This window comes from Pan troglodytes, chromosome 9 (assembly GCF_028858775.2).
Source record: "Pan troglodytes isolate AG18354 chromosome 9, NHGRI_mPanTro3-v2.0_pri, whole genome shotgun sequence".
NCBI classification, from domain to species: domain Eukaryota; kingdom Metazoa; phylum Chordata; class Mammalia; order Primates; family Hominidae; genus Pan; species Pan troglodytes.
Window position 1 is genome coordinate 20,535,298 of NC_072407.2, and position 23,375 is coordinate 20,558,672.

Here is a 23,375-nt window from a genome sequence, read left to right on the forward strand (position 1 = left end):
TGCAACTCACTCTACCTACCAACACACTTTAAATTGCCCCATGATTTGCATATTCGTCCAACATGGTTGCAGCCACGTATCTGTGGGCATTTTTATATCCTTATTCATAAACCAAATCTGTGTACCCACAGAGCTATTGGGAAACATCTCAATATATCTCATTTACCTATTACTGATCATGTTCTTACTGCACTGTATCATCACTGAAAGAACTCCTTACCTTCCTCTGGTCCTCAAAGCATATTTTTGTGCAATACTTTTAATCCAAGTTCATCCTATTCCACCTTGTGTGAGTACCCTTGAGGAGGCTGGTTTTAGAATCCTGACCCTGAGTTCAATGAAGCTTAGATCTAGTACACTTGCCTGTTTTCAATTCTCCTCTGGGGTAGCATCACATAGCTATTACATATTGAACAAGTCTATCTCCTTGTATAAAAGTATGCCCACAAAGGTTTATTTATAGTTAATGTGGCAGAAGTGCCTGGATTAATGCCAAATTTTAGTTTGGAATCTTTGGTTTTTCTCTAATGGTCATACAATATCTATAGACCAATCTTAATCCTGAGAAGGTAACAAAGTAGAGGGCAACATTTCAACATTTTCCAGAAATAAGACAATAGATTCCTTTCTGAAAGTGTGTGTTTGGGATATGGGAGAAAGACAGAGATGCAAAAAGGCAGAATAGATGTTATTTTTCTAGATTATCTTTTTAATGAGCCAAAACAAGGTCCAGTAGCACCTACCTTACCTAGATGATTCAAGAATCATCTTTCTAATAAAAGAATGAAGACTACAATGGAGATTATTATAAGGGTTGCATGTAAGAATGCAAAATGAAGGGGCAAAAGAGATGACAAGATGGAGGAGAGAAGAAAAAGAGAGGAAAGAAAGAAGAGGAGAGAAAGGAAAAAGAAAGAGACAGAAAGAAGGAGAGACAAAGATAGAAATAGCCTACTATTAAATTTAGAAATGTGGCAGGGTTTGGAGAGAGGGAAAAAGAGATCATAAAAGCCAACTGCACCCGTTATTTTCTTTTTAAAATATTTTCTATTTTACAGAAAGGGACTGGAAAAATGAGGTAAGCGAATTACCTTCACAAATACTCATTTTATTTAATTAGCTTCATGGATCTGATAGCCCCACACCTTGGTTAGGAATTTTAGTGGTCATATTTCTGCAGAGTTAAAGTGATCCCAAACAATTTCTCCAATGTATTACGCACATAAACAAGTTTTTCTTCAAAACCAGGCGTGATGGTCATTTTTTCCTCCATTTTCTCTTCAATAAACATAGTTATTATAGAAAATGAAAGGAAAATTCCACTCTTCATTCATGTTTGAGTTCCTCTGACTTGCTAAAATATACTGGCCTGTAGCATAAGATGTAATTCCATATTTATCTATTTCTTTTTTACTTAAAAAGAAGACATATACAAGGTTTAATTATTTAAGATATTAAAAGAATAGTAAGTTTTTCTATCCAGCATTCTGGAGGGTCTGTTTTCCTTCCTTCCTTTCTTTGTTTCTTTCTTTCTTCCTTTCTTTCTTTCCTTCTTTCCTTCTTTCCTTCTCTTTCTTTACTTTCCTTCTTCTTTCCTTTTTTCCTTCCTTTCTTCCTTCCTCCCTCCCTCCTCCTTTCCTTTCTTCCATACTTTCTTCCTCCCTCTCTCCCACCCTCCCTTCCTCCCTTTCTTCCCTTCTTTTTCTTTTCTTCTGTGCAGGGAAAAAATTATTTTATCAAGAAGTTTCAACTTTATTAAAAATATGCAACAATCATCATTAAAAGTCTGCTTTTATTTGCTTTGCAATACAACTCTTCACAAAAAATTAAAAATTACTTTTAAAAATTAAGTAATTTTTAAGCTAAAATTAGGAAGTTATTAGGATTTAGGAAAAGAGCACAGTCATTGAATAAACCAATCTTGAATATGAATTCTGGCTCTATCATTTACTGTGCTATCAGAAAAGTTTATGCTACCACTCTGAGCCCCAATTATAAAAATGGGTACAGCAATAGTTTTTACCTTACAGGGTAATTATGAGGATTAAGTGAGAAAATTATTTCTCTCTCTCCTTCTATTTCTCTCTCTCTCTCTTTCTTTCTTTCTTTCTTTGTCTCTCTCTCTCTCTGTTGTATTCACTTCAGTATATATAGAGAGAGAAACAGAAAGAGAGAGAGATAGACAGAACTGGCACAGTTAATCACTTGATACATACTGTTATTAATAGATTATACACTACTAGTAGAGTACAAAATTTATCTTCCTAATGATTTTATTCAAACAAGCAATAAAATTAAGGTCCTGTGGAGGAGACTTAGTTCTTTGAAAACAATGGCAGACTAAATAATATGAAGATCAAAACAGGGAAAAAAATTTGCTTACTTTAATGCAATAGTTTTCAAACTATGTGTTGAATGAGTGACAAAATGAATTTTTGGAGTCAATCAGCATGACTACTGTACAAGACAGTGATAGCATACAAGAAGAAGGTGCATATAAGTGGTTGTATTCACTTCAGTCTTACATCCACCAAATCAGTATGGCGGTCAGCTGTCAGCCAAAGACAGGGCAGAAACAGAGCTAATCAAGTTGTGTTAAGTAACCCAGTCATTGCACAGAAATCTGTACAGTTCTTGTTCCCTGGCAGTACAGCTGGCAACAGCACAGATGTAATTTGAGGGATTTTCTATAGGATGCTTATGAGTTTGACTTCACTGTTGGCTTCTTGCCACTGCAACCTATACACTGGATAACTCTGTTTATGAGGAACCCAGCTATGTGCTTAGAGGAAGAAGAATCAGATTTTTCACTTGGTTGGTGGGCATGAAGTCAGCTGAGTTTTCAGTTTGCCAAATGTTTCTGCATATTTTTTCAAATGCTCCAGGTTAATAAAAATACATGATTTGTATTGCCAAGCACCTTTCCCCTACACTTTGAGCTCATGTGTTTCCTTGGGAAACTAAATTCTTTCTATTTTACTCATAACTCATCAAACTGTTTTCTTGAAACTGACTAATCTTTAGAGCCTTTTCAATATCACTCCTCTCATTTTTTTTCCCCATTACCCTCCTTTTATTCAACTTTCCCCCTTGGCAATAAAAAAAGTGCAATTTTCCAGATTTCAAGTGAAAGAAGTGAATATGATTCAAAATTGCTGAGTTTCAAAATGATATGACCAGATAACTTTTCCATCACCTACTTAAACTTTCATATGACTTTCTTCTGATACTCTTAATAGATATAATGTAATTAAACAGTAATTACTATTCTTCATTTAAGTGAATTGTCCTATATTTAAGAATATTTAATTTGTGGTCAACCTCAGCTACTTCCTATACAAATGTATCACCCTATCTCATACAAGACCTATTAAATAATATATTACAGGGCAAGTACAGTGGCTTATGCCTGTAATCCCTGCATTCTGGGAGACCAAGGCAGGAGGATCACTTGAACCCAAGGGTTCAAGGCCAGTCTGATCAACATAGTAAGATCCTGTCTTTACAAAAAACAATTTTAAAATTAGCTGTGAACAGTGATGCACACTTATAAGGCTGTATATTAAGACTAAGGCTTAAGAAACCCTTGAGCCTAGGAGTTCAAGGCTGCAGTGCAAGCTATGATTACACCACTGCACTTCAGCCCAGGTGACAGAATGAGATGCTGTCTCTACATGATGATGATAATAACAATAATATATTTCAAAACTATTCTGGTATTAGAAACTTAACTACTCTTACCTGTACTACCATTTAAAAACCAAGAGTCCAAATTGTGGGGCACAGGGTGGTAGAGTAAGTAGAAGATATACAATGAAAATACTTGGAATATACTGTGAGGCATGGTGAACGAGCAGAAGTATTGGGTTTCTCCATCCTTTGGCTAATCAGTGTAAAATTATAAAATGCCCCTTCTTTTTTTTTTTTTTTTTTTTTTGAGACGGAGTCTCGCTCTGTCGCCCAGGCTGGAGTGCAGTGGAGCCATCTCGGCTCACTGCAAGCTCTGCCTCCTGGGTTCGCGCCATTCTCCTGCCTCCGCCTCCTGAGTAGCTGGGATTACAGGCGCCCGCTACCATGCCCGGTTAATTTTTTGTATTTTTAGTGGAGACAGGGTTTCACCGTGTTAGCCAGGATGGTCTCGATCTCCTGACCCCGTGATCTGCCCGCCTCGGCCTCCCAAAGTGTTGGGATTACAGGTGTGAGCCACGGCGCCCGGCCGCCCCTTCTTTATTTTTAAAATATATAAACCTCCAATTGGTTGCCTGCCATGTATAAGCAGACATACATCTCCACAACAGGGCCATGAAGATCATCACATCCTTCCTCTTTCAGCCAGGATACCCAGTTACTTTCTTTCTACAGCTAGGGATATCAGTAAGTCCTCCTTTCCTCCCAAATTCCATCTCAATAGGTTTTTTGATTTCCACTGCTAGAACGCACTGTGAACTGGTAGAATGGAGGTAGAAAAAGTCAAATCGCACTACCAAAAATTCATCAGAATAATGCTATGAAAGTTAGATTTCAAAATAAGAGTTCAAAATCACTTGACAGACAGTTGCTAAATACTATAGCACTATCAATAATATTATTCAGCCACATTATATAGTAAATGGGTTTCAGTAGGTTGCCCAAGGAACCAAATCACCATCTACAACCTGGTTTCTATGAGACTATCGATTCCAGACAGCTAACTTATAACTCTCAGAACCTTACTTATTAGTAAGTTGGAAACTGCCTACAAATAGACCCCTGCGCAAACTTCAGAGAAATCTTTTTGTGATGTAAAAAAATACTAAAAATCCAGGTAACTGACTATCAGCTGTTAAGTAAGTCATATGCTTTAAAAAAGGAGAAGCACAATTTTTTAAAGTAGCAAGAATTCAACATAAAAGTTATAAATTACTCCATCATTTACCATATATGAAGTCTGAGATTTTCAAATACAGAACTTGGAAGCATGCATTAACAAATGATTATTAGTGGCTATTGCACATTGTTGATATGTTAACAACAAAGAGTGAAAACCATATTGCCAATAATATGTATTATGGATAATGGGGAAAATATAGACAGCTTCTAAATCTGTTACCATTTTCTTCTGAATATAAGTGATTTGGATGCTGCCTTTAAAAACTACACAGATCAAACTTTCTAACCTAGGCACTAGAAAAGTTAATACAACTACAAGTCGGTCCATTCTCATGCAAATTCCAGAGAAATAACTCAATGCACATTTAACCATCTGCACAACTCAATGCTTTCTTTTCATATATGACAAAAACTATATGGATCCATAAAAATGTCACCTGAGCAGAGTTTTGAACATCTATCATAAGAACTTATCATAAAGTCACCAAATATACTATATTGATATGATGCTTAAATGATCTAATAAATGCCCATTTCAATTGGCTAAGAAAACCCAGATTGCTATAGAAAGGCATAAATGTTCACCAATAAAGCTAGGATCCAAAGCAAAGATGCATGGAAATAAATTATGAGAGTGTTTGTAGAAAAGAACACATGGACTTTTCAGTAAAAATTAGAACAAAATTTACTTGTTTAATGATTTGAGGGGCACTGGGTGCAGTGGCTCATACCTGTAACCCTAGCACTTTGGGAGGCTAAGGCAGGTGGATTGCTTGAACCTAGCAGTTGACCAGCGTGGGCAACATGGCGAAACACTGTCTCTACAAAAAAATAAAAAAATTAGCCAGGTATGGTGGCACATGCCTGTAGTCCCAGCTGCTTGGGAGGCTGAGGCAGGAGGATCATTTGAGCCAGGGATGCAGAGGTTGCAGTGAGCCGAGATCACACCATTGCACTCCAGCCTGGGCAACAGAGCAAGATCTTGTCTCCAAAAAATAATAATTTTGAGGGGAGAACTTTCTCTGAGGTAGCATATATTATAACTGAATATATAATTATTCTCCCATTTTTAATATACGGGATCAAGACTCATGAAGTCAGAGGGTTGTCTGTAACTAACTGCACCCTGACATTCTCATTCGTCTAATGAGCCTGAAGTCCCACAGCAACTGAAGATTGGATGTCTGCTAAGGACTTCCAGAAGCCTTCCCCCAGAGCACATGCTAGTAAACACCACATAGTATTATCCAGCCACATTATGGAGTAATGTGTACATGTTACTTACTCATTCTTCAGCCACTCCCTTTGCCATTAGTAATCTCTTTCTTTACCAGCATGCTGTCCTTCAGCCATATAAGTTGTGCATTAAAATAAGAGCCCTACTAACCATCCTGCCAGTGCAGCTGGGGATGGAAGGCCCATTCATTCAGCTGCACCTGCTGAAGCAGTCCATCATTCTGGGTATTGTGCATCCTAATCAACTGTGAAGTAGTCCATTAAAGAAGCATGTTTAAGGTCAGGTGCGCTGGCTGATGCCTCCCAACACTTTGGGAGGCCGAGGAGAAAGGATTGCTTGAGCCCAGGAGTTCGGACCAGACCTGGCAACATAGTGAAACCCCATCTCAAAAAAAAAATTTTTTTAATTAGCCAGACATGGTGGTATGCACCTGGAGTCTCAGCTACTCGAGCCATGGTCATGCCACTGCACTCCAGTTTGGGTGACAGAGCAAGATCCTATCTAAAAATAAATAAATAAATAAATAAATAAATAAATAAATAAAATAAAATTTTAAAAAGCACGTTTAAGTGATATGGCCTTGTTTGTGATGAGGCAAAGTATGTGTGTGTTGAGTACAGCTGGATAAAGTTGTAGTGGGATATATCTGCATAAATACATATTGCTGCATGGAACTAAATTTATCATTTTCCTCTTGAAGTATGTCACAGAACAAAAAGCTACAGTTAACATGTGGTATTTTATCAAATAAATCCATGTCTTTGTGTGAAAGGACTTAATAGGACAACAGGGCAGCCTCTCACATATGAGTTGGGCTTAGGGGAGGCAGCCTTTGTTCTTTCTTTGCACCCACAGCAAGAAATTAGAAAATAAACATATTTGGAAAAATTATTTTAGGTTTTCCAAGGAAAGGGGAGTTAAGAAAGCTTGAGGATTCATGTTCAAAAAAACTAACAGTAAGTCTTCATATTAAACTATATGAATTTATTCACAAAGACTATACAAGAATGAGAAGAATATTCTTATCAGGAAAGTTAAGTTCAAATGAAATGTTTTTTAAGCTTGATTTTGAGGAAGCCTCCACTGTTTGAAGTTTTCTTCAGTAGTTCTAAAACAAAAAAATCTGTAGTGCTTTAAGTGAAATAAAGGTAAATGGCATTTCATTTCAATGTGCTGCTATGGCCTGTATGAGTTGAACTGTAAAAATGAGATTTCCTGGGACTTTGCTTTCCCTTAGAAAAGAAAAGAGGAAAAAAATTTTACATAGTCATGAGGCACAGGGCAAAAAATGGACATATAAATAACTGTTAGCTCAGTGTAAAGGATCCCTGAAGAAAGGGAAGAAGCCCAGGAGATGTGCACATCAAATAAAAATGGAGAATATGGCTATATTTCAACTCAAACCAATATTCCCTTTTCAGGAATCATCCCCTCTGGCTCACTGCTGACAATCCATAGATAACGAATGAGGGAGATGAGTTCATGAGTAAGATGAACAGGGATGCTCCACAGCAGGTAAATAAATTTGTTTCCACTGAAATAATTATTCTTACGTGTGTCACTGCTCTCATGGCATAAACAGGACAGGTGATGACATCCTATAAAACGCAATTTTTATTCCCATACTCCTGATATCAAGATGTATAATCATTCAGCTCTCACGACTTTTTTTTCCTCTGAAGCTATGAGTGGGTTTTTGTTACTATTGTTCTTGGCTATTTTTGCCTTTTTCTAAAATACCATCATCGACTGTACAATACTGTTAAGAAACTAGGGGGAAAATGGGACTGTTATTATTTTAGGCTACCTACTCCCATATAAAGGCTATATATGTTATTATGTGAGACAGGTGAATATCACTATCTTACTTGGATTTTTTTAAGGTTAACATCTGCATCTTATAACCCCTGTGTAGTACCCATATCCTCAAATCTATGCCCTCTTCCAAAACTCATCTCCTTTCAGTTCTAACCTAGGCAGGAAACAAGGAATCACAAACCTTTGTACCAACAAATAATTTTTCCTACTATAATTCATTAGTACGTTATTCCAAAAGCATATGAATACTTACAAGATGGTTAATCCTCATTAAAAACTAAGATTACATGACATAATTACATGTAAATAAGAAAAATGAATTAAACTCTTACCCTTTCCTATGTCGGGCACTAGTTGTGAATCATATATACAATTAGAGTTATATTGCTAAGCTAAAAATATTGGTAAAGATCTAAAAATGACAAACAGTGCCTTTTAAATTAATGTCTTATTAGTTGAGTGAAGTACACTGACAAAGAATAATTTATGCTTATTCAAACTGCACTCGACATCTTCAGGTGTTTCCAAATGAGCTCACAGAAGAGTGATTAAATGCATCTGATAACAAGCCACACATTGCTGAAATTACTTACCGCCTCATTTTATGATTAATTAAACATGTAGATTAAAGTTGCAAAAGAATTTAGATTAATGAGCAAGTTAAGTCTTGCTGATATAAGTGAATTGGGAATTGGATGCTCTGTGGAACTTTATAAACATGCATTTTATAATGAATAAGACAAGGCTACATGCAGAATCGTGGCCACTAGGGCCTTTTGATGATGCAGTCTTTTTTAACATGGTTTGACAGCTTTCAAATAACATTCTTCTATAGGTTTTAAACTTTGTGCTTTGCTGTAAAACACAAGACTACATAACTCATGTACCAGGAGTACGATTATTTTTTAGCTCTCCAAGGTAATGACCCCTGTAGCAGCAGCTGTTCAGAAAAAAATTACAAGCTCAATTGTTATTTTAATCAGAGATAGTTAGCAGTTAAAAGCAGTTATGCAACTTGTAAAATTATATGACACCTCATCAGTAGCTTCTCTTGAACACTCCTTCTTCCAAAATAAAGCCATCCCAAAAAAGTCATAACTTTCCAGAAGACTTATTAGCAAAGCAGGGTGCTCAGTCATTCATAAAATATTCAAACCATATTTATTATTGTGGTTTCTGTACTAGGAAAGGTAATGTTTAAGTTTATGGTGACTCTTACAAGCTCTAAGAGTGTGTCAAAATATCTGCTAGGGTTTGCTGAGTACCCGATTTTTCTCTTTTAAGATCAGCTTTACCTAATCCAAGCAGCTTAGATAGACTGTGTCAAAAGGCGAGTTGGACTTTATGACTTTTCCAGGGCAAGAGAAATTTACATTGCTAACAGAAATGTAGTGCATTCTCCTTTGCAAGGAAAACAGAAGTGGAAAGAAATTGAGCCAAAGTAACCAAACTAGTTTATGGTTGAAGATCTATTCCATTATAGCACAATGCCATTTATTACTACCATAGCATAAGGAAGACACACCTACAAATTATTTTAATTGATCCAATCTGCTATTTAAAACATACTGCTAATTCCTTTCTACTTATTTATAGACCTTATGCATGATTTCTTGGCAGACTGAGATTTTTATAGTGCTAAACTTTTTTCCTTTTAATTCTGATCTCTTAGACTCTAAAGACTTAGCAAGAAAACTTAGAAATTTTTACTTACGGGTCAAAAGGAGATGCTTCATGACACAGGTGGCAAATTACCTTCATTAACCCCACATATTTATCATGTGGACATAATTTCCCATTTGAAGATTTATGTTAATAAAAATATAATACTTAAATATAAGTCTCTGACTACTGAAATTTATTAAAAATTTAAATCAGCTTTATAAAGAGCCAAAACAAAATAGTCTCAATTTGATTTCTTTACTTCCTTTCAGTTTTATTGTCTGTGTCTTTCACCACATAATGTAAACCACAGTTTATCACCACAAAAAATTATTTTAAATATTTTAAAAGTATACATTATTCACAATAGCAAAGACTTGGAACCAACCCAAATGTCCAACAATGATAGACTGGATTAAGAAAATGTGGCACATATACACCATGGAATACTATGCAGCCATAAAAAATGATGAGTTCATATCCTTTGTAGGGACATGGATGAAATTGGAAACCATCATTCTCAGTAAACTATCGCAAGAACAAAAAACCAAACACCGCATATTCTCACTCATAGGTGGGAATTGAACAATGAGATCACATGGACACAGGAAGGGGAATATCATACTCTGGGGACTGTGGTGGGGAGGGGGGAGGGGGGAGGGATAGCATTGGGAGATATACCTAATGCTAGATGACGAGTTAGTGGGTGCAGCGCACCAGCATGGCACATGTATACATATGTAACTAACCTGCACAATGTGCACATGTACCCTAAAACTTAAAGTATAATAAAAAAAAAAATAATAATAAATAAATAAATAAATAAATAAAAAGTATAAACCTAACCCCTTGTAGTTCGACTTGAATATAATAATTAGGATTTGTAAGTAGAAATATGAATTTGAATACTTCAAGGACTTTTACTTTATATAAATACTTTTTCTTTATATAAAATTACTTTTTCTTTATATAATAGTTTAAATTCTTCATTTCTACTCTTCAACGTAGAAAATCTGACAGCAAAGTGGTCATATCAACCCGAAAGGGGCTGGGCTAGAGAAAGTTTGAAAATAACTCCTTTGCAATTGTAAAATGTTTTTGGTATGTATCAGAAGGACACAGATTATTCAGACAGCTCAACAAATCAAATTTTAAGGAGCAGGATCTTTCCACACCAGCCATTGCCATATTATTTTTAGGCACCCCCAAATTATGAGGTGTGTCCTGAAGCTATTAATAATTTAATAGGAATTGTGTCATTCCATTGGCATTTTAATACAAGAAGATAATTTGTTTCCCCCATGAAAGTAATTTTTATAAAATAACTTTAAGTCCTAAGTACTGAATATACTTAACTATTATATGTATTTATTACTATTAACATGTGTTATTTTTTCTAATAAATTCTTTATATAGTTTACCTGCATAGAGTACATAAATTACTGGTTGCTTAAAGATAAAAGTTATATGTTTGCCTGAAATGTCAAAATAGGTACTTCACCTGAACTTTTTAATGAATGGGCAACTAAAAATACCCCAAATCAGCCATAATGTGATATAAAAATTCTTAAACCTTATTTTCACTAAATCAAGATGTCGATTTATTGTAACACAAATTTTATTTCATAACACATAGTCCAGGGGGCTATGAACCTTGTATGTCTTAGAGGAGATTAACATTTTTTTAATCTCATCTATAGGTTTAAAAAATATATATTAAAATTCTCACTAGAGACTAAACTGAGATAACTAAACTCATTTTAGTGATGGGTTTAGTCCGTTTTAGTGATTGGGCCAAGGTTTGTCAAGATGAACTACAAATGCATTAATATCCACAGTGCTGCCAAATGCTGAATTATTAACACTGTCAGCTCCTCGGTTTCAGTTCATTCTCTATAGAGGAGTCTTGTGAGATTCATCAAAACTTAGTCTTGCAACATGTTTACCAGCATCCTGGAGGTAACATGTCTTCAGCTGAAAATAAGATGACTCTCAACCAAGGAAACCACTATTGAGGCCAGACTGAGGTTTATAAATGCAAAGAACCAGTCTGTAGTGAAAGGAGCAGATGAAGTCAGGTGACACCTCATGCCAGATCCTTGCCAAGTCACTTGAGATACCAGGCAGATGACTTAAGGTGGCTGTTCATTTGCCAGGATCAACAGCATTATGTACAAAATCTATTAGTTATGTATGTCAATGCAGTATCTGAGGACCAAAAAGGGTGCTGAAAAATGGCTCCAAAATCACAATGGTTTATCGATTTATTCTATTGACTGGGCAAATTCCTTAGTTCTCTTAACCAAATATAGTTATTTAACTGAAGGAGTCCTGAATTTTTCCTCCAGTGAAGAAATAAAAGATTTCCTTGTTTCTATGCTAGAACCACCTTCGAAGTTCCCATATATCCAAATTAGTTTTGTGGGTAAGTGCACATTAAAAGTAGTCTTTTATAAACTGGGAATTTAGAGTATAATTATTTTTGAAAATCAAAGGTTTTTAAACTTTACTCGTACCTTATATTCTATCTTGATGGGAAAGTGAAATCAAAACTGATTTTTATGCACAGAATGAATAAATGAATACAAAAGGGTTCAACACTTGTGAAAACTAGGATTTCTGATACTCTGTTTTTCAATCTTTCATTCAATAGATATGCTGCCTATAAATAGAAGCATTCCTGAAAAATATTGAATTGTGGTAGTAAAATAGTTTAATTTGTGCATAAAACTTAATAATCCTAATATGTTTAAACACAAGTTAAACCTAGAACATGTGAAAAACTTAGGTGTATAAATGATGTAGGCCTCCTTAGTACTGGATCATAAAAATGCAATGCAATCTTAATTTGCCATGGAAATAGGAAATAAATGTGAACATCAGTTACACTCATGTATATTATACTTAGGCTCTTACACAAAGTGATAAGGAATCACAAAGTCCTTCTTGAAGCATTTTCCTTTCCTCATCAGAAGATAAAGAATGTCTAAAACAAAAGAAACTAATAGTTAATGGGCCCACTATTACCAAATATACAATAAATTTTCTCTATCCATCATATAATCTTCTCAACAGCCATACCCATTTAACAGATGAAGGAATTGTGACTCGGGCCACGTAATTTGATCAGAGTTGCATCAAGTGAAGCCCTAGTGTATTCAATTCCAAGGTCCATTTGTTCTTGCTGCTATACTATGCTTACTTAAAGCCTACACCATGTTTGCATTTATGCTATTTTCTATTATTTAGAATTCTTTTCTGCTTCTTAGTTTATCCATCCCCACCGCTTTCTTCCAAGGTCCACCTACTCCAAAAAGTATGTTGAGTTTTAGCAGTTTGTTTAAAAGCCCTTACAGCAATGGTTGAAGTTATACTGACTCACACAATTGCATTTTGTAATGTTACCAATGTTACCATGTATATTACAGCATTGTGCTGAAGGTATCACAAAATTGTTTCATTGACACATCACAATATATCTCTTCCACTATACTCTCACCTTCACAGGAACTTGATGGTGATGATAATGATGATGACGATGATGATAATATATATCATATAATGATGTTATATATACTACACACCTCAACCAACCACCTTTTGCTCTCATGTTGCTCTCTGGTGCCCCAAAACCTTACTTTCCTCTCTGCTTTCATTTACTCAAATGTTCTTAGATTTCCAAACCACCTCTCTTTCCTTCCCAATCAAAAATTCTATTCATGAAGATTTCATAAAAGGTATAAGACAGTCAGTTTTACTTTTATGTAACAAATATTTAAGCACTTACTATATGTTGGAAACTAGGGATGGGTAGACAAGGCAGATATTTCTCTAAGAGCTTACAATCTGCCACAAGACACAGAAAAATATTTGTAACATAGATTTGTAAATGTTGCAATAAAAGTATGCTAACCCATAGTATATTCACCTACTACGTACCCACAAAAATTAAAAATTTATTTTTAAAGTATGCAAAAAAGTAATATGGTTACAAAGAATAAAGAATAAGCAATCACTTGGGAAATAAGTAGTTCAGGAAGGCTTCATATAAGAGGCTTGATAAGATAAAGCTTCACTGATGAACAGGAAGCAGGAAGAGGAACAGCAATAGTAACCATCTTTTATCGAATACTTTCTATGTGTGAAGCACTCTTAATTAAAATGCATACTTTATATATATTATGTAACATTCCTCACATTTGTGAAGACTTCTGCCTCTGGCCAAGATGGACTAACAGCGACCAGATTTATCCTGCTGGCTTAGACTACTAAAAAACTGGGCAAAATACATGAAAACAGGAAGCAGCAAAAAAATAGTGATTCCTGAGAAAGGTAAAACAAATGAAGTCATCCCTACAATTGTCCCAGCTTACTGCATAGAGAGAGAAACTACTGACTGCAATGCACAGAGGTGAACTCTAATAACTTCAGTGAGTTAAGAAGATGGAGCTTGTAGTCTAGAGGAGCCAAGGTATCTACAGTTTGTAGAGCAGAGCAATGGCAAAAAGAGACCTGCATATAGAGTTCCAGAGATATGCAGAGAGTCTGACAAAAACTTAAGCAAGTACTGATTAGTACATGTATATGAAGAAACTAACCAAGGTTAGGGAAAGATACACTTAAAAGGAACAGAAGGAACAAACCCCAGAGCTCATCCAAGGCCAGGAACAGGTCATTCTCCCATCATCAAAAGTGTAAAGCTTCATAATACAAGGGACGCTGATCAGAGTATTAGAATGGTATTGCATCAGTAGTGAAGAGAATGATCCCTGTACTAAAGGCCATCCTGGTTCCAAACGACAGAGCTTAAAAGCAAGCACTGAAAGCATGACAGAGCATAAAAGCAAGAATCAAACTATTTCCACTTTAACTGCATACCAGAAAAAAAAGTTCAAAAATATTTATAGAAATACAAAAATACTGAGCACTTAAAATCGTAAAATTTACACTCTCTGGCATCCAATAAAAATTTACCAGCCATACCAAGAAGCCACACAAACAAAATACAACTCATGAAGGAAAATCAATCAATTGAAACTGATCCAGAAATGACATAGATGATAAAACTAGTGGACAAGGATATTAAAACAGCTATTATACTTGCATTTCATTTGTTCATGGAGCTAAAAGAAAGACTTAATATATTAAGCAAAGAAATAGAATATATTTTTAAAGATTCTAGTTGAATTTATAAAGAGGAAAACAGACTATCTGAGATGAAGAATTCACTGGGTAGAATTTAAAGCAGATCAGACACTGTGGGACAAAAATACGTGAACTTGAAGACTTATAAATAGAAACAATCTAGAATGAAACAAAATGTGGGGTGAAAAAGATGAAGAAAATGAACTGAAAATCAGGGAGTTGCAGTGAGTTGTAGGACAACTTGAAGCTGCATAATATACATGTATAATATGGAGGGGCATGAACAAAAATTTTTGAGAAATAATGGCTGAAAATTTTCCAGATACAATGAAAACCACAAACCCACAGATCCAAGCATCTCAAATAACCTCAATCTCAAGAAACATTAAGAAAACTACACCAGAGCACATGATAATCAAATTGCTTAAAAACAGTGATAAAAGGGGGGAAAAAAGCAGCCAGAGGAAAATGGCATATTACATATAAAGAAACATATATAAGAATTACAGCAGACTGATTTTTGAAAATAATGCAAACTAAAAGACTATAAATTAATCAATATATTTAAAATATTGGACAACCAAAAAGCCCATCTGAAATTACTATACTTAGTGGAATAAAATTTTTTCAGAAATATAAAATGAGTTTCCCAAGGACAAATGACTAGGTTTTGTATCAGTAACCTTTTGCTCCTCTTTTTCATGTACATATATTTTATCTCCACTCACAAACTGATTATAAACTCCTCCGGACTAATTCTTCCTTTTCTATTTTGAATCCCACCTCATGTCCAGAAGATCTCTGAGTTCATATTCTTATAGTGTGAATGAACGAATGAATGTTAGTGTTAGTATGAATGATAAGGTAATATGAATGACAAGGATCCCCAACAAGGTCACTTTGACTTTATTCTTTTTAAGTCTATTTTTAAATTTTTATTTCAATAAGTCTTTTCTCACTTATGACTATGTTCTCCTGCACTATTCCTTCATCTTGAAAAGGACAAGTAGAAGAGAGCCTGCATCTTAAGTATAATATTTGCTGCAACTATATCTCATGTGGACAAGGACAGAATGTGGCAATATAACCAGGGAGTCATAGTCATCACTTCATCTGAGAGAGTTTTAAAAGTAACCAAACTCCATGTGCACCTGTTCTATTCTTCACAGATGCCATGTACTAATCCCTATGTGAGAGCCACCTGATGAAAAAGCCATAATCTCTAGTATCTTCAATTTTCTCATACTCATGGTAGCTAAGTTTTACCTTATGTCTCTGAAATCATCAAGGCCCTGCCTACACACTTTAGGTCCTAGCCTTAATATCTTTTGTATTTATGTTATGCCTCTAATTCCTCAAGGCAATTATATCTTCAAGGATATCCTCATTCCTTTAAAACTGTGTCTTTTTCCCAGTCTTCCATGGGAAGAAAAAAATTGTTAATTTTCAGTGAGGATCTAATTTATGAGATGGAAATGGATTTGCACACTGACAAGAGATATTTAGTACAATCATTTCCCTCTGACTTTTCAAAAATTCAATACTGTGATGAACAAGAAGAAAGCAATAGGAGTCATTTTGACTCCTTTCCCTTGTGCTTCCCATAACATATAGCCTTACCAGTCTTATTCATCACTTGTTTAAATCTTTTACCTTTTACCTGAAATTTTGCAGTAGTCCTCACGACTTGCTTCTGTAGCTTCTCTTTTTTTTAACCCTCTAATCCACTCTACTAACTATTCACTGAATTAATTTTTCAAAAGCGAAGCTCTTGGCATGCTCCTGGACTATTTGGTTGTGATGGTGCCCTATGATCTACCGAATGCCTTAGCTTAGCCTTACGGATCACGATGATATGGTCACACTAAATTTTCTAGCCTATACATACCTATACCTAAATCCACCTGAACTTATTGTTTCCTATCCCATACTATGTGCTTCCATTCGTCTAGCCCATATTCCCCACGCTTGTGCTAGTCCCCTTACTAGCAGGATGCTCCTTTCTTCATCTCCTATTCCACTGACAAAATCCCACCCAACTTTCAAAGAACATCAAAAAGTCATTTCTTAATGTACTTCCTCTTAAAGGGATATATCTTAAATTTTTTGAACCTCCTAGAGTAGTATTTTTAACTCTATTAAGGCATTTAACATTCTGCATAGGAAATTCCATCTCCTCTCTTCTGTGTATCTCCTCTGCAATAACAAATGCAATTTAATTAACATTTTCCTTCTTTGAGCCATGCATTGGTTCACTTAGACACTAGCGACACAAATAAAAGGAATAAGAGAGTTTAATAATTATGTCTAGACTCTAAGGTTCTTGAGGGCAGGGACTTTGTATAATACATTTGCGTTTGTTTCCAATGCAGCATCTAATGCTGTGCTTTGAAAAAAGCCAGTAATTAGTATATACTTGTGGAGCTGAATTAGTTTCCAACAGGTACAAAGCATTATTCTTGGAAGAAAACATTTGCTACCAAAAAAGGATTTGTCTTAACTGGGAAAACAGATAACCACATCTTTAAATAGCTTTCGGAGATGAAGATGAAAATTAGATTAACCACTGGTTATACCATCCAGAATGAAGATCCTAATAGTGTCAGAACACTTCTCACTATGCTATTAACTTGCAAGCAGGCCAGTCTGCTTCAAACAATAAACTACCATATGCCCGAAGCTTCAATATTGCAATTTGGTCCAGGTAAAGATAGTTATTGCTTCACATCTGTTTCTGGTACTGTCTTGGGAGTTTATATAGGACACTTTAAGTTGACTTCAAGATTTAAATAAGTATCTATTCAATATATCTGGGAGACAGCTACTTCCTGCTTGACCTAATCACATCCACAAAGTGTTTACTCTCATCATGCTTACGTTTCCTCCTTTCCTGGAAAGCAGAACGGAAAGGCAGAGTAAAGCTTTTTTAAAGATGGCATAAGGAATAAAAAGACATGAAAATGGTCAAAAGCATTATGCAAAAACAAAACAATTCCTCTCAATTGTATTTATTAATAACAATGAAAAAAATTAATCAGCGCAACTGGGGTCACTGCTAAAAGACCAAACCAAGCCCCTGTGCCTGGCACCTGCCAGGCTAAGTGCTCCTTTGGTTGAGCCCAACTCCTCCCACAGTGACACACTTCTCCTCCAGGAAAAAAACTCAGCAGGGCAGGCAACAATCACTCTGTCCATTACTGAAAGTCAACTTAGCAGCCCAAGGACCAGATTAAGGGTCAGTTGCAGAGAAAGAGGGAGAGAAGTGCACTCTCTTTGAGTAGGAGAAACAGAAACCTAAAAATCAAGACCCTGGAATCTGTATTTCTAGAGAGAACTATCACCATAAGATGGTTGCAATATTCCAACAGGATGAGAAAAGGACTAGGCAGGCCTTTTTCATGGAATTCAGCCTCAGACTAAGATATAACACTTCTAAGGCCAAATATTTGAGGTACTCTGAAACAGCTCAACCTGTGAAAATTTTATCAGATAAATTTGTAATTGAGAATATTCTAAATGAAATAAAACCCTGCTGGTGTACCAGAATAGGAAAAAATTGGTTCCAAACTCAGATCAACTGTTTAAATCCCAGTTCTGCCTTTTTATTCCTTTCATTCATTCCTTCCTTGTCTTTATATATTTTTTGTTCATTTACTCATTCTTTCAACAAACATTTTTTGGGAACATACTATACATCAGGCACTGTGCTAGAAACTCCATATACAAGTTTGAACAAAACAGTCATGATCTCTTCCCTGACAGAGCTTTTAGACTAGTGTAGAGACTACACATTAAATAAATATACAAATATGTGATAAATACCAATCATTTTAAGTGCTAAGAAGGCAAAAAAGAAATCAGAATTTAGAGAAACCAACTGGGTATTGCAGGGGAGGAAGCTATCTTACAATAGAGTTGAAAGGATTAAAAACAACATGTAAGTGCTTAGCACAATGTCTAGCACATACAAGTTCTTAACACAAGCAGCAACTGTTTTTTGGTTAACTTCTCTATGCCAAGTATAGACCCTCGACTGTCTATTCTCTCCCATTCTTTCCCCACCACAGAAACTTGGAAGTGTTGGAGCACTGTTAGGTACTATTGTGGGAGAGTTGCAGGCTGTTCCCTCCAGATATTTCAAATTGCTTCACAGCTTGCCATTCTAACAGTCTTATATATAATCATAACTTCAACCAATCCACAACCTTCTTTCAGGCATATTTGAGTTTTATCTTTTGTGTAGTATCCTTGAGATAATTTATAAACTTTACCTTTTTGGTTCAGTTGGATATTTATCCCTTTTATCCCTAAGTTAAATTACACTCAACAAATGACCAACATCAACAATTGAGATGAACTCATTCTGTGTGGAAGAAATGCCAGAGAAACACAACTAGGGATATCCCTGATGGTTATAACTGTATGGTTATACAGGATATCTCACTGTAAGAGATCTTTCTAAAAAATTTAAAATTCTCCTTTTAAGATCAAGATTATTTCTCTATCCTGTTCTTAGAGAACAAATATTCAATAAGCCTTAAAATTTCACAAATCCTAATTCAAGTTTAGTAAACTGCTGGCCCAATAAAGACTATAATTTCTTTCTAATTATCCTATCTTCATCACCCCCAAAATAGTAAAACTAATTCCAACAGTTCCTTAGTTTCTTTGATTGCCCAAAGTGGACTAGAGTGCCTTTAGTTTATATAAGAAACCCAATCAGTACCCTTCAGTTCTTAATCAAAAAGGTGACCCTGCATACAATTTAAGATACATGTCTTGGGTACTATCACACAACTCAGCACATAGCATACAGACTAATTAGAAACAATCTCTTTCTAAATGAAAAAAAAAAGGAAGGACAGAAGGGAGGGGAGAAAGGAAAAGCAAGGGGAAGGGAAAAAGGAGAAAGAATATTCATTACACTGTAAGTCACTTGTCAGAAAAATGATTCCAAAGAGTTTCCCAACCCCCAAAACTAAAAACATCATATACCACATTAGAAACCTAATTCACCTGATTATTTGATCTATCAGATATAAAGATGCTTCTTGGTCATAGTTACAATGAATGAGAACTTTCTAAAGGTCTCCAATATACAATATCAGAGTGTAATACATAGATGATTATTTTCATACACATCTATATTAATCTTTACCGAGAGAAAGCAAAATTGTTCTCATTGGTTTTTACCAAGTAGGCACACATTTCCTAAAATTCCTAAAGTTGTACTTAGAAGGCACTGAGTTGAAATAAATAAACTTTACATAAATAAGGGGGGAAAAACTGTAGAACTCCTTTTACATTGGTATTGTCTGATCCGAACAAGTATTTCCACATCTTAAAAAAGTCCTCAAATCCATTTTGTGATTCTACAAAAATCTCTTATTTCAATCATTTACTGTTTAACTTATCTCTCTGCCTTTTTCTCCTCTTCTTAATTACTGCAATGAAGTAGGAGGAACAGGTATTTCCTCCATTTGTTCAACCATATTGTCTCAAAAACTCCAAGGCCCTCAAAGTTTTCTGACACTCAACTCTCTTGTTTATACCCACACTTTTCATGTCTGACTTTCTCAGCCTTCTCCCAGATATTGCCACTTAGTTATCTGTCTTGTGACTACAATTCCAGGGGAAAACTCTAACTAGTCACAAAGTCAACATAAACAGTGGCTTCCACATACTGCCTCTGCCAGGACAAATCTCAGAATGTTTTAATCCCTTAAAACTGCCAGCTATCCAATGAGCATACACTTACTACTATGTCAGATATCAAAATATGTGAGATCAATCTCACCTTTAAAACAATCCATTCTGATTAATGATTCTACTATATATATATAATAATGAAAAAAATACATCTGGATTTCTTCATTTTGTTCAGTGAAACATCAGAATACTAGTGGCCGTAATTAAAACTAAGTGACAGGCTTGTCACCAGCCTGCCTTAGCTTTAAGGAAAGAAAGAATCTATATTCTGCCCAACACAGGCATTTATAGGAGTGGAGACTTGGGTTCCATTAATGCTGTTGCTTAATTATCTACGATGTCAGGATAAAAAAGGGAAAAACAATGAACTGTAAAACATACCTTTTGTTGTGCTTGTGTGCTCCAAAGGTATAAAATAGCCCAGAGGTGAAATAAAAATAGAAAATCTGCTTTTATTAATGAATTCATTCACTTAAGTTTATATCAAACTGTGTGAGCTGAAAAGAAAGAGAAAGAGCTAACTCCAGTACAGTTTGTAACCAAAGAAAACTCCACCCACATAAACTCTCTAGTAACATAACAAGTTTTAAGTCCTTGGGGTAGAGACCATCTCTTCTTCTTTTGTAAGCACTGTGCCAAGCCTATAGTGCTAAGCCAATAATAATAATAACAAGCATTACATCACATGAACAAACTTTTTTGAATAATTAAACATTAAGAATATTCTCTTTTGCCAGTTATCTATAAAAGGTGGTGTTTTGGAAATTATTCTTTTATACTGTCATTGCCTCATGTCTTTGAATACCTCCAGCAATGAATATGTAAGTCATACTCAGAGAGAGAATACACAAAATGCTTTACCTTTATTGGCAATCTTTAACTCACATTTTTATGCTTTGGAGCTAGCAAAAATTTGGTGAAATTATAATCATTTTTACCAATATTACAAAATAACATAAAATATGAACTTGAGATAAAACTATATGCTGAGAGTGACACATTTCACTTATTATTCAATCTTTATAAGCTGAATAGTTACTAAAATATTTCTATCTAAAAACCTGAGTAATAAATGACTTCACTTTTTCCTGAATTATAGACAGACTGTATTTCACATCTTATAGATCACTGTTATAAAATAAAAGCAAAAATTGACAAATGTGATCTAATTAAAGAGCTTCTGTGCAACAAAAGAAACTATCTACAGAGTAAACAGACAATCTACAGCATGGGGGAAGATTTTTGAAAACTATACATCTGATAAAAGGTTTAATATCCACCACCTATTAGGAACTTAAACAAAATTACAAGAAAAAAAAACAAACAACTCCATGAAAAAGTGGGCAAAGTACATGAACAGACACATCTCAAAAGAAAACGTACATGCGGCCAACAACCATATGAAAAAAAGTTCAACATCACTGATCATTAGAGAAACGCAAATCAAAACCACAATAGGATACCATCTTATATCAGTAAGAATGGCTATTATTAAAAAGTCAAAAAATAACAGATGCTGGTAACTTTGTGGAGAAAAAGGAATGCTTATACACCGTTTGGGGAGTGTAAATTAGTTTAACCATTGTAGAAGACAGTGTGACGATTCCTCAAAGACCTAAAGACAGAAATACCATGCAACCCAGCAATCCCATTACTGGGTATGTACCCAAAGGAATATAGGTCATTCTATTATAAAGACACATGCATGCATATGTTAATTGCAGCACTATTCACAATAGCAAGGACAAGAAATCAACCTAAATGACTATCAACGATAGACTGAATAAATAAAATATGGTACATACATGCTATGGAATACTATGCAGCCGTAAAAAGAATGAGATCATGTCCTTTGCAGGACATGGATGGAGCTGGAGGCCATTATCATTGGCAAACTAATGCAGAAACAGAAAACCAAATACCACATATTCTTACTTAAAAGTGAGAGCTAAGTGATGAGAACACATGGACACATAGAGGGGAACAACACACACTGGGGCTTATCAGAGGGCAGAAGGTGGGAGAAGGAAGAGGATCAGAAAAACTAACGGATGGTACTTGGGTTAATACTTGGAGGATGAAATAATCTGTACAACAAACCCTCATGACACAAGTTTACTTATGTAATAAACCCTGCACATGTACCCCTGAACTTAAAAGTTAAAAAAACAAACAAACAAACAAAAAGACATGCTAAAGGTTAAATAACAACAAAAAAGCCAGCTATGCCCAATTAGTGTATTTATTGACACTTCTTCACTTCTTTATATGTGAGACCACCACTAAGCTTAAATAATGGCTTTATTTCCCCTTCTCTACATGCACTTAGTTCCTTTCAATATTAATGAAAGCTATGTAATAATACTGGAAGATGACTAAGCTTATCTTCTTGGTTAGAAACAAGTTCAGAAAGCAGCTTTTTAGGGAAATATTCAAATTTATTAGCAGCTCTTAGAAAATTGCCCCCAACCACCACATTGTTTCCAATCTCAAGTTAAAAAGAAGTTTTCTCCATCGGGCACTGAATCACTTTAATGTTGATTCTTGTGCAACTCTACTCCACCTTCAAATGTATCCAGTAAATTCAACTTTAACTACAGTACTATAAAAATGTGAAAGAACTATAATAGCATCTTAAAAAAAGAGCTGTTTGCACTATATTACTTTGGAGAAAACCCTAAACTGAATACTAATGCAAAAATTTAATGATAGTTTGCCTAGTTGCCAAAAGAGTTACAATAATTATTTTGCTATAATGTGTAAGTTGTTTTGCAGGCATCTGAAAATACTAGTGTGTAGGATTCAGAGTAAGTCCTCAAAGTGTCATTGTTCTTGTGGGTTTGTTTTTCAGTATCAATAAATCATCAATATACGATCTTCACTGTAACACTGTCCTCTGATTAGAAGATTGCCTTATGAGTTCTGCTTCTTTAAT

At 35.1% G+C, this 23,375-nt stretch overlaps 1 protein-coding gene across 35 annotated transcripts in view; it reads right to left on the bottom strand.

Moving 5' to 3' along the window:
• The window catches only part of SOX6 (SRY-box transcription factor 6), a 770,159-nt gene that overhangs the window by 477,492 nt on the left and 269,292 nt on the right, over positions 1–23,375 (bottom strand). For 20 of the 35 annotated variants that reach the window (XM_063783833.1, XM_063783836.1, XM_063783852.1 and 17 more), the window contains one exon: positions 20,822–20,937. The exons of the other annotated variants lie outside the window; for them this stretch is intronic. The gene's annotated coding sequence lies outside the window, so the exon portion shown is untranslated. The remainder of the gene's footprint in view (positions 1–20,821; positions 20,938–23,375) is intronic. 35 annotated transcript variants of the gene reach the window in all.